The sequence below is a fragment of the Panthera tigris genome, chromosome D3, assembly GCF_018350195.1.
Source record: "Panthera tigris isolate Pti1 chromosome D3, P.tigris_Pti1_mat1.1, whole genome shotgun sequence".
Taxonomy (NCBI): domain Eukaryota; kingdom Metazoa; phylum Chordata; class Mammalia; order Carnivora; family Felidae; genus Panthera; species Panthera tigris.
Genome location: NC_056671.1, coordinates 11795234 through 11810379, shown reverse-complemented (window position 1 = coordinate 11810379; position 15146 = coordinate 11795234). Strand labels below are relative to the sequence as shown.

Genomic DNA, 15146 nt, shown 5'->3' with positions numbered 1-15146 from the left:
ATGACAGCTCGAAGCCTGGAGCCTGCTTCCGAGTCTGTGTCTCCCTCTCTCTCTCTGCTCCTCCCCTACTCGTACTCTTCCTCTCTCTTTCTCTCTCTCAAAAATAAACATAAAAAAGAAAAAAAGAATCGGACGCTTCACTGACTGAGCCACCCAAGTGCCCCCAAGTGCCCCTAGGATAAAATTCAACTTATGAGACACAGTAAGAGATTAGCAACAACAATAATAACATAGAACAATTCTAACAACATGCTATCATAAAAGTATGTGAATGTGGTCTCTCCCAATTTCTCGTGCTGTGCTCCTTCCTGTGATGATGCGAGATGACAAAACACAGCCGGGACAAGATGAAGGGCAGTGGACGATACAGGCATGTGATGAAGGGTTAGGCTACTACTGGCCTGACCAGATGTCAGAAGGAGGCTCATCGGCTTCCAGACCACGGCTGACGAGCAGGTTCGAAACGGCAGGAAGCGGGAACCGTGGATGGGGGGCGGGGGGCAAGGGGCTATTATACATAGACGATGGGTGATTAATAAAGAGATGACGGATGGATGGATTGTCCAAGACTGACAGTAAAGGTTCAATCACCAGTGAGAAGTCAACCCCCATAACCCAATCTAGAGAAGTCACCAGGCCCCTGAGCCACTCACGTTTCATAAAGACACATCGCCTTCATTAATTACTATATGCTGTGCCCTGAAGGTGTTCGGGTTTTCGGCCCTAAGACCACTTTTATCCCGGTCGTACAGATGAGAAATCCGAGGCTTTAAGGAGCAAAGTGACTCACTCCCGGTACAGAGTTCATAGGACTCAGTGACTCACATAACCGAGAGGTGGACCCAGGCCCGTGGGAGCCACGGGAGGCGTCCCGTGCCCCCAGAGGGTAGGTACATAAAGAAATGGAAAGGGTTGAGGAGGGAAGGGACTCATCAAACCACACGGGACCCAATGGGCACAGGTAATTAAGATGGAATGAAGGCAGGGAGGCTAGAACAATGGGGTGTATTCTCCACCCCTTGGGGCACAGTGGTTGCCATGGAGACCGAGGGGAGTGACGGGACAAGAGATCAAAGGCCTGCCCCTGATTTGCTCCTGCCTTGGGAGTTGAAGGTTCAATTGTTGTAGCAACTGGAGAACCAGAGAACACGGTCAGCTGTCTTGGTGGGACGAGGAACAGTCCCTTAGTGTCTGCTTCTGAAGCTGGGACAGAGGACAGGGTCGAAAGAAGGTACCGGTGTCCTTTCACAATGACTTCTATTGCCTTTCATTCTCTTTACACCGAGCTCGTGGCCAAAAGCTCAAACAATAGATACAGACCAGGTATGCATTAAAAGGAAAATTCTGCCCAACCTTACTGAAGCCTCTGATAATTGACCCTTTCTGGACAGACACGCAAGAAACTGAAAGTCTGGGTTGCTCCTTGGGAGAAGAGGTGGGTGCCTCTGGACAGGGGAACGAGGGAGTCTTTGCTGTATATCCTTTCACACTTCCTGGTTTATTCTCTAATTTAAAAAATAATAAGTAAACTTAAAATAAAAGTAACAGGGTTTTGAACTAAAATGATAGGCGTAAAATTTATCTCTTCAGTATGTGGCTGTGTCTCTTGTAGACTTTTTCTCTTTGCATTTAGAAATAGGGAGTTGTAGGGGCGCCTGGGTGGCTCAGTCGGTTAAGCATCCGACTTCGGCTCAGGTCACGATCTCACGTTTCATGAGTTCGAGCCCCGCGTCGGGCTCTGTGCTGACAGCTCGGAGCCTGGAGCCTGCTTCCGATTCTGTCTCCCTCTCTCTCTGTCCCTCTCCCACTCGTGCTCGTGCTCTCTCTCTCTCTCTCTCTCTCTCAAAAGTAAGTAAACGTTAAAAAAAACTTTAATAAAAACATTAAAAAATGAAGGAGAGGATTGACACATCACTGTTCCAACTTCAGGCTTCTGCCTGTGTCGTCCCAAACTGGAAGGGGGTGGGGGAGCTCCCTGGGGACTTCGACAGGAAGCCGACTCAGACTGTGAGCATTGGGACAACTGAACCAGGCAGGCTGTGACCCGATGGGCGGATGCAAGAACTCTGTCCCCGCATTCCCTGACCCCCAATCCAGGCTCTCCCCTTCGCCTTCATGAGGTCCCAAGGCGAAATCACTAATACCCTTACCTCTCAAAAGGACTCCTGCGTGTTTACCCGCCAGGCTATTCCCTGAGTAGTGAGTGAACAACTTCAGATACGCTAGCCTGCTGCCTGGCACAGAGGATCTAAGCACCCAGAAAATAGCCAAGATCAAAGTCATTACCATTATCGTGTTATTGCTTCCTCGAGGATAACTACTGGTTAAGTCCCTTCTCCAGCCACTCATTCAACACGCGTTGAACGCCTACCACATGCCCTGCAGCAGCCCACCTTGGGGAAAGAGGAAGGCACACACCAAAGAAGAATCTTGAGCCAGCCTTGGCTCCAAAGCCCAGGACTTCACTCTAAATCTCTGATCTGGGTCTACACCCTACTCAGCATGGCTCTTTCTGAAAAGGAAAGAAAACACAATGACCTAGAGTCCAAAGTCCTCGAGGTTGAGTCCAGAACATGAGGCCATAATGTTTGCTTCCAGAGCTCTGTGGGTTGTGCCCAGTGGGACATTTCATGAGAAACTTTAAGGTGGGGCCCGGGAGGACTTCCAGAAGGCATTCCACCATGGGAAAATCAGTGTGGGTCCAGGCTCACGTTAAATTTTTTTTACAGTAGTAGCAATAATGATAATGATATTAGCTACCAGCGATTAAGGGTTTGCTATACTCCAGACTCTGTGCCAAGAGCTTTGCGTGCATTAGCTCATTTCTGCTTCACAATAACCCAAGCGATATGAAGTGTTAAGATCTAGAGTATCCAGATAAGCCATCGGAGGCTCAGAGAGGTCAAGAGGCCTGCCCAAGGTCACACAGCCTCGTAAACGGGCACACCGGGATTCTGACTTCAAAGCTCATGTTCCAGAACTCTCCACCACCCCCACAAGCGAAAGGCAAAAGGTTCTTAAACGTGGGGAGGATTTGGACTACCCTAAGAACGACTCAAACCTGGGGCTCGCTTCTCTGTGCCCCTACAAAGGCCACCACAGAGAACATTTGCAGGAAGGGCAGAAGAACGGAAAGCCAACAGAGAAAAAGCTTAGTGGTCAACTCAACTCCGGGTGAGCTCCGGGGCTGTGCACACAAGGCTTCAGAGAAGGGGGTGCAGAAACCCGAATCACTGCGCACACGGCCCAGAAGACAATGAATGACATTGTAGGCTGGGGCAGCTGAACCTGAGAACCCTGGGGACCCAGCCACATCTCTCTAAACGGATCAGAAAACCACATTCCTTTAGCTCCTTCAGGTTGCTGTGAATTCCTCCGGCTTATTAAGCAGGTACGACCCATCTTTTTGATGTAAAAACAACAGGCCGGGTGCCAGGCCAGGCAGAGACCTCGGAGAAAATACGAAGCCAGCAACGCAACGCCTAGCACCTCTAACACACATCTGGAAAGCATTTGCTATTGATATGAAATGGATGTGTGGATAACACATATGCGAATTTATGAATCTGGTGTGTTCATCACAAAGGCCACAGTGAGAAAGGGTCCTTCTTGTCCCCAAGTCGGCCGCCAGGACGAGTTTTCGGACGACTTTGAGGTTGCCTTATCCCAAGCCGCGTTTCTTGGAAAACGGCATTCTGTGTTCCGTTTGTTGGACAACTGCAGCTCTCGCTGAAAACTAAGGAAGGAGATGTCGGGGATGGTCTTAAAATACGGAGTGATGCCTGAGAATTCAGCTTAGGTGGGTGCAAAGTGTCCCTTAGAACCGCATTAAGCATTGCAATTCAAGGGACCTGCTTGGCAAACGCAAGCAGTCGGAGGCGAGAGGGTGAATACGATCATCGTGACGATGCCCAAAATTGACTTTGGGAAGGTGGTAGGAGCAGAGGGATGGGAAGTCATTCTTCAGAATAATAAAACCGCTGCACAGTGAGGCCACGTAACCGACACATCTGTTAAGAAACCTTGAACAAAGCAAACTCACGGTCCCAAGGCCAGACGTGGATTTTTTAATCAAATCACTTCTCCCGTGTTCCTTGGTGTCTTTCTAGGCTGAGAAGCGGGAAGGAGCTGATTGTCTGAGGAAGGCTGGGTACTGCTTCCGTCATGATGGGCCAGGTTATGAAGCAGTAAGAGACAGCCCCCGGATCCCCGTGGATTAAATCATCGGTGGTTTGTTTCACGCGTTACCTGTGTTCTCTCTGGGACTCAGCTGGGAACTCTGCCTGGCATCATCCACAGTCAGGGACCCAAGCTGAGACAGGAAGTGGGAAAGTAGAGGCCACTGCCAAACACATCGCGGGTCCCCATGACGAATGTCATCTTGCACACCAGCTCTCAGAGCTTCCATCCATCAGTGATGGGGATCACAGCCACTTGCTTTCCAGTGGCCAATGCGCGTCCATGGCCACTTTAAGAGACCAGGACTCCAGGGGCACCTGGGTGTCTCAGTCCGTTGAGCGTCCGACTTCGGCTCAGGTCATGATCTCGCGGTTCGTGAGTTCAAGCCCCGCGTCGGGCTCTGTGCTGACGGCTCAGAGCCTGGAGCCTGTTTCGGATTCTCTGTCTCCCTCTCTCTCTGCCCCTCCCCCAGTCACACTCTGTCTCTCTCCTTCAAAAATAAATAAACGTTAAAAAAAATTTTTTTTTAAAAGAGACCGGGAATCCATCCCAAGTGCCCAAGAAGGGACACAATGAGACATAATTGCTAGACAACACTAATTGAAAAAAATATTTATATTTTCTGGGCGCCTGGGTGGCTCAGTCCGTTAAGTGTCCGACTTCGGCTCAGGTCACGATCTCACAGTTCCTGCACTGGAGCTCTGCCTCGGGCTGTCTACTGTCAGCACAGAGCCTGCTTCGGATCCTGTCCCCCCTCCCTCTGCCCTTCCCCAGCTCGTGTGCTCTCTCGCGCGCTCTCTCTCTCTCAAAAGTAGGTAAACATTTAAAAAATTATTTTCCAAGGAGATAAACTGGTCAGACCATAAAGAGAAGACTGCTTAGCCCTTACAGGATGTTTTACAGTTTACAAACCACTTTTTGCTGATATCACATTTTAAACCCCAAAGCAATACATCTCAACGTGGCATTTTGTTTGTTTCAAGGAACGAAACTTCACGAAAATAGCTCAATGAAAAGAAGTTTATTTTATAGAACTAGCCTACGACCCAGCAATTGCACTAGTAGGCATTTATCCACAGGATACAGGTGTGCTGCTTCAAAGGGACACATGCACCCCCATGTTTATAGCAGCCCTATCGACAATAGCCAAAGTATGGAAAGAGCCCGAATGTCCATCGATGGATGAATGGATAGAGAAGATATGGTATCTATACACAATGGAGTATCACTCGGCAATGGAAAAGAATGAAATCGTGCCATTGGCAACTACGTGGATGGAACTGGAGGCTATTATGCTAAGTGAAATTAGTCGGTCAGAGAAAGAAATATCGTATGACGTCACTCATAGGAGGGCTTTAAGATACAAAACAGACGAACATAAGGGAAGGGAAGCAAAAATAATATGAAAACAGGGAGGGGGACAAAACATAAAAGACTCTTAGGGGCGCCTGGGTGGCTCAGTCGGTTAAGCGGCCGACTTCGGCTCAGGTCACGATCTCGCGGTCCGTGAGTTCGAGCCCCGCGTCGGGCTCTGGGCTGATGGCTCAGAGCCTGGAGCCTGCTTCCGATTCTGTGTCTCCCTCTCTCTCTGCCCCTCCCCCGTTCATGCTCTGTCTCTCTCTGTCCCAAAAATAAATAAAAAATGTTAAAAAAAAATTTTTTTTTAAAAAGACTCTTAAATACAGAGAACAAACAGAGGGTTGCTAGAGGGGTTGTGGGAGGGGGGATGGGCTAAATGGGGAAGGGACACTAAGGAATCTACTCCTGAAATCATTGTTGCACTACATGCTGACTAACTTGGATGTGAATGTAAAAAATAATTGAATAAATAATAATAACAAGTTTATTTTATTCATTCAAGAAATATACTATAAGCACCTACTGTGTGCCAAGGATTGTTCCAGGTGCTGGGGACATAGTCACAAGCAAGACAGATTAAGGTTCTGTACTCTTCTGTACTCTTAATCTGTACAGGTTAAGGTTATGTTCTAGTGACGGAGGCAGAGGATAAACCACCCACTAAATAAATATAGAACATCATTGTGATGGACAGACTTTAAGTTACCCCTTCCGTGATTCTGGCCGCCCGGTATTCACAGCTTTGTGGAATCCCCATCTTGCCTTTAGGGTCAGTAGGACTTATGACCTGTTTCTACCCAATACAATATGGCGGCTGTGGTGGAATGTCATTTCTGTGACTTTATGTAAGGTTCCATCTTGCCGGCCACTCTCTCTAAAGACCTTTCTTGCTGAGTTGATGAAGTAAAGGCAGCCATGTGGACAGTCTCTAGGAATTTCTAGGAACTGGGAGTGGCCTCCAGTTGGCAGTGAGTAAGAAGCCAAGGCCCTCACTCCTCTGCAAAGCAGAGAAACAAGATGTGGATAGAAGGTTATTTCATGGGGGTGTCCAGAGATGACCTCTCTGGGTGGGTGACATCTGAGCAGAGGCCATTAAGAAGCTACTTGGAAAGGCGGAGGGAACCGTGTTAGAAGGAAAGAGAATGGCAAGGGCATGGTTTCCTGAAGGAAGGGAGGAGTCTGGCATATTTGAGAAAAAGCGAGGAGACAAGTGTGGCTGAAACCAGTGGTCGAGGAAAGAGTGGAAGGAGCCATGGAGTCAACGGTCAGATTACCCTGCGCCCTGAGGTTCACGTCAAGGACTTGGGATTTTACGTTAAGTTGACGGGAAAGCAGTTGAAAGTACACGATTGGATCTGTTTTGAAAGAAACTTCTCTGGCCGCTGTGTTGAGAAAGGAATGGCGGGGGTGGGGGAGGCGGGGAACGGAAGGCATGGAGACCGGAGAGGAGGCCGTGGTCACCGTCTTCGGGAAATGTCGGTGGCTTCGACGAGAAGCCAAGATGGACATGGAGAGAGGCCAGAAGATTCGGGACTTTTTCTACAGGATTCAATGCAGAGTGCAGCCTAAAGACAGGGGTATTCTCGGACATCTCGTGGAAACTGCGGGCAGGACATGTAGCGGGGCTTTGGGGAATACTGGGGGACCCGTGGCCAGTTTGTGACTAGTAATAAAGCTGCTGTGAACACGTGTGCAAGCCTCTGTGCGCACACATGCCTTTGTCTCTCTTGGGTAGATCCTAGGAGCAGAGTGACCGGGTCCTAATGCAGGTGTATGCTTCAGAAACTGCCAGCTGGCTTTGCAAAGAGGTTGTACCGTTTTACTTTCCTTACGGCAGCGTAGGAAAGTTCCAGGTCCTCCACATCTTCACCAACAGCTGGTGCGGTTGGTATTTTCACTCGTCCAAATGTAGAGAGACAAGATACAGCCGATGGAGTAGGGGGGTGGGGGAGAGGGCACTGGAGCTGCCATCCCAGAAGCCCCGGGTCACCGTGAGCAGGAGGGTTAGGTATCTGTTGAATTTAAGGATACCTAACATGGTGTATCAGGGCAACACGAGCTGCTGTAACAAATACAGCAAAACTTTCTAGTGGCTCGACCCAACGGAAATTTCTTTTTTATTGCTTTTTTCTAATGTTTATTTATTTTTGAGAGAGAGCGAGAGATGGAGCGCGAGTGGGAGAGGGGCAGAGAGGGGGAGACACAGAATCGGAAGCGGGCTCCAGGCTCCGAGCTGTCGGCACACAGCCCGACGCGGGGCTCGAACCCGCGAACCGTGAGATGGTGACCTGAGCTGAAGTCGGACGCTTAACCGAGGGAGCCACCCAGGCGCCCCGGAAATTTATTTTTTATGTAGGTCCGGGGGTATTCCCCGCCATGATGACTCAGAGACCCAGACAGGTTACATCTTGTGGGTCACCTCCCCCTCCCCTGGGGACCTCAAGGTCCTCGGCAGCCGATGGCCAAAGGGGAAAGAGAACGTCAAAGAATCCCACTGCTTTTTAAAATCCCCGGCCCAGGAGGGACACACTCATGTTGCACGGGCAGGATCAGTCACATGGCCCTACCAGGCTGCGGGGAGCCCCGGACAACTGTCCCTGCCTGTGCAGTCACCTCCAACTGACATATCCTTGCTAAGGGAACGGCGAGAGGTCACAGATTTTTGTCAGACGCCCAGCCAACTCTGCCACACCCCGGTTTGTGGCACACCTGTAAACCCAGATGCCGACCCCAGCCCCGGCAGAGTCGAGGAACCGTCCTCCCTGACTTCCTGGTCCCCCAGAAGCGGAGCCCAGCCGGGTGCAGCCGGACAGTGCAAAATGCCAGCACAGCTTTCCCGCTGCCCCATTCTGAGGTCGGCCCAGCCACTCCCATTGGCTCCCCCAAAGACCTCTCAGGCCTCCCAAACAGTTCTAGGGGCTTAACCACAACAATTTTACTACTTTTGCGGAACCGGCTCTCGGGGCCAAAATTCTGTTAGCGTTTTCTGTTCACAGGAAAGTGGGTGGGTTTACATCAAGTCCCTACACGGCTGGGGATGAATGCGTGTTTTGGGTAAGAGCTCATGGGGGCGGCGGGGGCGGGGGGAGGCCTTCCCGAGGCAGGGATTTCCAGATCCCCTGAACATGCAACGCTGACTAATAACAAAAATATGGCCCTGCACTGGGCTAAGCGCTCGAGACGCGTCTTTGTTCTGACTCACAATGTTGCTGCAATATTAACCCATTTTCATTGACGGGGGGGAACCGGCAAAGCCCCCTCGGCCAGGAGCAGGGCCGGGATTCGACCCAAAGCCCCCTCTCGCTTCCCCATACGACGACGCTTTCTCTAAGTTAACCACGCGTTGGGGCATTTTGTCATCCCACTCTGAGGACATCGCAAAACTCCCCGTTTGCCAACAAGCTTTCCAGGCCCTTTGGGAAACTGGAATGTCCTCCTTCACTCTCTTTGGTCAATACTACACCTGTAAGGGGGAAGGGGATACTGGATAAGGCCCCATAAGCAGTGGGGGTGGGGGTGGCAGAGCTGGGGATAGGAATGGACTGCAATCCCCTTGGGTGATAACCCAAATGGGTCTCAGGCATGAAGAATCCTTCTGGATCCTCAGACCCTGGCCTCCTCGATGGAAGAAGTCTGGGACACTGGTGGCTACTGCTGAACGTGTCCCAGAGGAGGACATCTGAATTCACCGAAGGAAAACGCAGTCCCTGTGAATGTCTCTTCCCCAAGAGGTGCCACTGGCTCTTTAAAACCCCAAGAGTCAAAGGAAAAACAGTCACTCCGATGCCTCATTCAGCTGTTCTCAAAGCCCATTCGATGCTAAGAACCATGCATTTCAAGAACTGTATGGGTTTCGCGGTCCCCACCACCCGACATGTTTCCTTCAACGACGGAGGCGCTTGACAAGGAAAAAGTGTCCCTTGTAGGAGCAGGAACTCAGCAGCCAGCCAGGGACCCACGGCCCCTGTGCAGAAGATAGGAGCACCTACTGGTTTTGAGGACCTATTGTGTTTCAGACTCTATGTCTGATGTTTTCCATGCATTCATTCCTTGAAAACTCCAATGTCATTGTGAATTAAGTACCATTACTGAAACGACCTTAAAATTGAAGAAACTGATGCTCTGGGAGGTAAAGGGACATGCTCAAGGTCACACAGAATTCACTAGGATATGAAATGAAACCTTCCTATAGCCAAAACTCTGCTACTCGGGTTTACAACTGAGTGGCTGGAATCTTCTTTAAGTCTCTGGATTGATTCCTTCCCTGTACCCGAAAAGTGGTTCGGAAGGAGGAGGCATTCTGCGATTACCCAGGGGAGGAAATCGCGGCAGACGTCGAAGCCAAAGCCAGCAGGTGGCATGGCTGCTGTCACGCCTTCCTTCCATGCACGTGGCAGACATTACTAATCTACCACCAAGGGCGTCTCAGATGAGTTCAGTCTGAGCCTGGCATCTTTCCCAACCCAGGTGAGAATCCCCCCTAACATTTGATCACAGCTGGCTTTCGTGTTCTTGAAAAGTCGGCCACGAGGCTCGCTGTTGTCCCTTTGAAGGTAATGTCTCTTATTTCCTGACGGCTTTTATGATATTCTCGTTGTCTTTGGTCGTGAGAAGTTTCACTATGGCGTGCTAATGCGGTTTCTTGTGTTTCATGCGCTTTGGTTTCCCAGAGCTTCTCAAATGGGCTTACTGTCCTCAGCTTTGGAAAACACAGTTCTTCAAAGGTTGCTTCTGTCCCATTCTGTCTCTTCTCTCTTCTACAAGTCCAATGGTACGTATCTTAGACCTCTCCACTGTGTCCTTATGAATCTTACGCCCTTCTCTGTGCTATTCACCGCTATTTTTCTCTGCTCCAATCCCGCGTATTTATTTTCTACTGAGCTTTTGTTCAGTTTACTAATCTTCTCTTCTGCTAAGTCTAATCAGCTATTAAAACCATTTATGCAGGGGCGCCTGGCTGGCTCCATCGGTTAAGCATCCAACTCTCGATTTCGGCCCAGGTCACGATCTCACAGTTCGTGGGTTCGAGCTCCACATCAGACCCTGAGCTGACAGCGTGGAGCCTGCTTAGGATTCTCTCCCCCTCTCTCTGCCCCTCTTCGGCTTGTGTGCACAAGCCCTCCCTCTCTCTCTCCCTCTCTCTCTCTCTCAAAATAAATAAACATTTTTTTTTAAAAAGAACCATATGTGCAATTAATATTTCAGAGATTTTTTTTCAGGTCCCAAATTCAATCTGTGCTGGTGCATTCCAGTTTCTATACGTAGCTGTTTCATGGTTTTCTGTCCAGCTTTTATCGTGTTTTTGGAGGAAGGGTAATTTCAATACAAACTACGCTGGACTTGCCTTTGGCACTGAAGTCGGTTCCTGTGCCTGGTTCAAACCGCTCTAGTGGTTATAAGCCCAGACTCGGGGGCCACACCCCCTAGATTCTGCCACCTCTGACCCCTTCCAGCCCTGGGTCTCAGATTAATCGTTTAACCTCTCTATGCCTCAGTTTCCTCACCTGCAAAACCGGAAGCAAAACACTTCCTGAGTTGTGAGGTTCAAATAAGACACTATATTTAAGGCACATAGAGCATTGTCTAATACCCGGTAAGTGTTTATATATGCTGTTCTTATTATCTTTATTCAACACATGGGAAAACCAAGACCCAACCTGATCCGTGGCAGCTTAGTAGCAGAAGCGAACACACAGGTCTTCCGACTTTCGGTCCAAAGCCTACAGGAAAATATTGGCACGGAGATAATTAGCCGGTAAGAATGTTAATTCCCTGGAGCACCCATCAATATCGTTAATATCAAGTAGCTATCCTCTCCGCTGGCCTTTCTCCAAGAGAGTAGGAAACCGACCATATGGAAAATCAGGCGGGATCGTGTTGCTGGAGAAGGGATCAAGCCAAAGCCTGGAGCAGAGGAGTTAGGACCGTGGTCAGACTCAGATTAGCCGGGCATAACCAAAGGCAGTCTTGACGTATCTATTTTGCCCCAGCCTGCACTGGGAAAGAGTTCACGTCCTCAGATTTTTTTTTTTTTTCAGTTTACACTTAAGCCTCAGCTTGGACCTGAAACATTGGAAGAAAGAGGGGCCCAGGGGGCCCCGGTGATTTTGCAGCCCCCAAGTGCCCAGTTCCCAAAGTCCTCTGAAAGGGGAAGAAAGTCATCCCCTAAGACTGTCCACACCGCCACCTCCCATCTGAGTCCACTGCCCTGCCCGCCAGCAGGGGAAGTAGGAGGCCTCCCGGCCAGAAACTCCAAGCGTGTCAATGCTGTTCTGGCACCACCCGTGGCTCACTCTGTGGTCCTGGGGAAATGATGGAACTTCTCAGCACACCCATGCCTCTATTGCCAGAACAGAGACAATAAAATCCACTTCCCAGAGAGCCAGGGGAATTAATTACTTGAGCGTTTAGTAAGTGCTTTGAAGATGAAATGTGTAAAGTGTTCATTTTTTCCCTCCCTTGCCCTCAGGTTTTCCTAAGCAGGACAAGAAGTCACCGAGAGCCAAGTCCACGGCTTGCATGGAACGTTCAGGACATTTCCTGAGGGCACAAGCAGCATATTAACTCTTACGTGCGTCCTGGCCTGTGCAACAGTAGGGATAAAATGAGTTTGCACAAACTCGCAGCTGGGCTGAATTCCCCTCCGAGAATGGGTCAGAAACTCTCACAGAGCCGCTCCCGTATGTTCATTTATCTGTTCAACAAATGTGTATCCAACACCTTCTGTATGCTGGGATTCTCTGGAGCACTAAGAATACACCAATAAACAAGACAGCAAAAAACCCTTCATTCTAGAATTTCTATTCCGCTGGAGGGTCCAGTTGGCGGGGTGAGGACAGTATATACACTAAACAAGATGGACAAGCATTATCTAGAGAAGGTGAGACAGTGTAAAGTACCAAGGAGGAAAGTAAGTGACAGTGGTAGACAGAAGTCACCATCTGATGAACAGAGGACAAGGAGGATGACATCTGAGTAAAAAGTTGGAGGGAGGGAGGGACCAAGTGGACGTGTAAGGGTAGAGTATTCCAGGGAGAGGGAACATCATGCATAAAGGTCCTGGGGCAGGAGTTTATCTAGAGCGCAGCATGGAGGCCAGTGTGGCTGGGATGGAGAAAACTGAGAAGAGAAAGGGAGATGAAGACAAGCGGGCAGTGTGGGGCGGCTGGGGTTGGGGGGGAGGGAGTGGCGGCGGGGGGCGAGTCATGGAAGGCTTGATGGGTCATGAATACTTTGGCTTTTATGTGAGTGTTGTATAAATCCACTGGAGATGGATGGATGTTTGGATAGATGGGTGGGTGGGTGGATGGATGGATGGATGGATGGGACGGATGGGTGGATGGATGGGTGGATGGATGGATGGATGGATGAATGGATGGGATGGATGGGATGGATGGGATGGATGGGATGGATGGGTGGGTGCATGGGTGGATGGATGCATGGGTGGATGGATGCATGGGTGGATGGATGCATGGGTGGATGGATGCATGGGTGGATGGATGCATGGATGGATGGATGGATGGATGGATGGATGGGTTTGCCACAGAAGTCAAGATTCTTGGTTGCAAACAACTGACACTAACAGAGGCAGAAAATAAATGTCTGGGATACTGTACAAGAAAGATTTGAACAGAGAAATGACACGAACCTCCTCACACTGATGCACTTGGGGTCTTCTGTTTGGCCCTCCAGATGCACTCTCCACCCTTCTCCAACCTGCTCTGCAACTGAGAAGCTGACCTGCACAAGCTAACTCACTATCTTCTCTTGCGCTGGCAGGAGATCAGAGGGAGGGAGGAGTGTGCTGACGAGGTATTTATCCTCCTGTCTCCTTCCTGCCAGGTCGCCTTAGGTTGACTGTGTCCCTCTACCTAAGCCCACAGCTGCTATCAGGAGGCCTCACCACATAATCTTCGGATCCTGAAAACCACTCCCTCCCCTCATCCCTCAGGCCAAGGCCTCCTTTTCCTAAACCCGGCGCACACTTCCATTCATTGTTCCTTTGTGAAACTCCGCTCAGATTCCCAGACTTAACGACAGCATCTGTTTTTGCCGTTTCCTGCTGCTTTGCATATGTTTAGTGCCTAGCTCGGTGTTATGTTAGAAGGATGGCCGGGTCAGTGATGGATGGGTAGATGTTCTGAATGGATGGATGGATACGTGGATGGATGCATGGATTTGACAGGATGGTCAGTAGTCTTGGTTCCAAGCAACTAACTCCAACTGAAGCAGAAAATATATGTTTGGAATGCTGGATCGCTCGTAGGATCTGCAGGGATAGTGGGTAAGACACAAGGGAGGCTGGCAGGCTAAAACCCCAAACAATGCTTCAGCACAGCAATAGCCAAGTCAGAATGTTCCAGCTCTCACCATCACCAGCGGTGCCATCGCCCCTGGAGTCAACGCGAAGCAGGGTCAATGCTGTTCCAAAATTCTGTCCTGGGCAGGAACGTCTAATGAACACGACAGTCATCACTTGACAGTCATCCCCCCTAGCTTCTGGGGGATGGCGAGAAGGAATCTGTCCCCTTTGACTTACGTAGACAGAGATGGGGACTACATCCCTCCTATTTTGGGACTTCTCCCAAATAAAAAATACCTTTAGAGGGGCGCCTGGGTGGCTCAGTCGGTTGGGTGTCTGACTTCAGCTCAGGTCACGATCTCGCGGTCCGTGAGTTCAAGCCCCGCATCAGGCTCTGGGCTGATGGCTCAGAGCCTGGAGCCTGCTTCCCATTCTGTGTCTCCCTCTCTCTCTGCCCCTCCCCCGTTCATGCTCTGTGTCTCTCTGTCTCAAAAATAAATAAACGTTAAAAAAAAAATTTAAAAAAAAATACCTTTAGATGTGGAATAGCAAAAAAACAAAACAAAACAAATAAGAAATGCACAATGCAGTGAAGAAATAACTAGTCCTGAACACAGACCCCCCAAAAGCACCCTTAATGAGTGATTTTGTGAACAAATAGCTCCGGAAGAAGATACGAGACTATAAGGCTGGTCCCTGCCCTCAGCAGAGTTTCTTACTGGTAGACGAGGAAGAGTAAAGACACAAGAAATCAGCATTAGAGATCTAAATAATCCTGGGAAGGCAGAGTTTCCAAAAATGGACATCCATTTAACCAGCACCTTCTGATACTCTGTTAAGGGACGAAAGGCTGCATGGTCAACTTTGCATCCTTGACACGTCCCTTTGTAGAGATTCATATTAAACATTGGTACACTAAAGGCTCTGAAAAGGTCTGTAGGAAAAAAACAAAACCTGCTAGATTTTTTTAATTCCAAATTTATTCACTATGGAATCATTTTTCATGTAACAGTCCCCATCCTTAGTGATCTGTGAAAGGAAAGTTGTTATCAGATGTTGGGAGAATATGGGAATACTATGGATGGGGTGGAGCCCTATTAGAGAAAACTTCATTATCAGAATACGATCTCTCATTTATTTTTATCCCGAACAGACTTGGGTTGATAAAGACACTCATATTTGAAATATCAAGAGAGAAACCAAGAGATTCTGGAATGGAGATATGTGAGGTAACCCTCACCTCCCTCCTTGGCCGTAGATGGTCATCGTGGTTAGTGGTGAATTCTTGTAGTTTGGGGACAGACAG

At 49.3% G+C, this 15146-nt stretch overlaps 2 long non-coding RNA genes across 5 annotated transcripts in view; one reads left to right on the top strand and one right to left on the bottom strand.

The window, feature by feature from the left end:
• The window catches only part of LOC107179397, a 243158-nt gene extending 242190 nt beyond the window's left edge, over positions 1-968 (bottom strand). For 2 of the 3 annotated variants that reach the window (XR_006209865.1, XR_006209866.1), the window contains exon 1: positions 687-967. This is a non-coding gene — a long non-coding RNA (uncharacterized LOC107179397). Of the gene's footprint in view, positions 1-653 lie in introns of all 3 variants that reach the window. The other variant, XR_006209867.1, reaches the window with a different exon arrangement.
• Positions 969-1060: 92 nt separating this feature from the next.
• LOC122232530 lies at positions 1061-12303 on the top strand. 2 transcript variants are annotated; one of them, XR_006209868.1, is made up of 3 exons: positions 1061-1435; positions 11189-11293; positions 12008-12303. It is a non-coding gene; the product is annotated as an uncharacterized LOC122232530 (long non-coding RNA). The 2 variants fall into 2 exon arrangements; XR_006209869.1 differs by having other exon boundaries at positions 1078-1231.
• The last annotated feature ends 2843 nt before the right edge of the window (positions 12304-15146 follow it).